The following is a 1,042-nucleotide window of genomic DNA, read 5'->3' as shown; positions in this document are numbered from 1 at the left end:
GAAAGAAAGAAAGAAGGAAATAAAAAGGGAGGTAGAGAATGAAAGAAAGAAAGAAAAGAGCAGGGAAAGAAAGAAAGAAAGAAAGAAAGAAGGTAGAATGAAAGAAAGAAATGGGACGGAGAGAGATAGAAATGAAGCTGGAAAGGAAAAAGGAAAGAATGAAAGAAAAGGGGAGGAAGGGAAAAGGAAAAAAGAAATGAAAGATAGAAAGAAAGAAAGAAAGAAAGAAAGAAAGAAAGAAGGAAAGAAAAAGGGAGGTAGAGAATTAAAGAAAGAAAGAAAAGAGCAGGGAAAGAAAGAAAGAAAGAAAGAAAGAAATAAGGAAAGAAAGAAAGAAAGAAAGAAAGAAAGAAAGAAAGAAAGAAGAAGGAAGAAAGAAAGAAAGAAAGAGAAAAATGGGAGGGAGAGAGATGGAAATAAAGCAAGAAGTAAAATAAGGGAGGGAGAGATAAGGAAAGAATGAGAAAGAAAGAAGGAAATAATGAAAGAAATAAAAGGGAGGTAGAGAAAGAAAGAAAGAAAGAAAGAAAGAAAGAAAGAAAGAATGAAAGAAAGAAAGAAAGAAAAGGGCAGGTGCAGAAAGAAAGAAAGAAAGAAAGAAAGAAAGAAGGTAGAATGAAAGAAAGAAATGGGACGGAGAGAGATAGAAATGAAGCTGGAAAGGAAAAAGGAAAGAATGAAAGAAAAGGGGAGGAGGGGAGAAGGAAAAAAGAAATGAAAGATAGAAAGAAATAAAGAAAGAAAGAAAGAAAGAAGAAAAGAAAGAAAGAAAGAAGGAAAGAAAAAGGGAGGTAGAGAATGAAAGAAAGAAAGAAAGAAAGAAAGAAAGAAAGAAAGAAAGAAAGAAAGAAAGAAAGAAAGGGGAGTTATAGGGAAAGGGAAATACAAAGAATTCAGCAAAAAAATAAGGAAAAGGGGAGGAAGGGAGAAGGAAAGAAAGAAAGAAAGAAAGAAGAAGGAAAGAAAGAAAGAAAGAAATAGAAAAATGGGAGGGAGAGAGATGGAAATAAAGCAAGAAGTAAAAGAAGGGAGGAAGAAATAA

This window comes from Lithobates pipiens, unplaced genomic scaffold (genome assembly GCF_037356315.1).
Source record: "Lithobates pipiens isolate NorthernLeopardFrog02 unplaced genomic scaffold, aLitPip1_a1.2 Scaffold_22, whole genome shotgun sequence".
Taxonomy (NCBI): Eukaryota; Metazoa; Chordata; class Amphibia; order Anura; family Ranidae; genus Lithobates; species Lithobates pipiens.
This window is presented reverse-complemented; position numbering follows the sequence as displayed.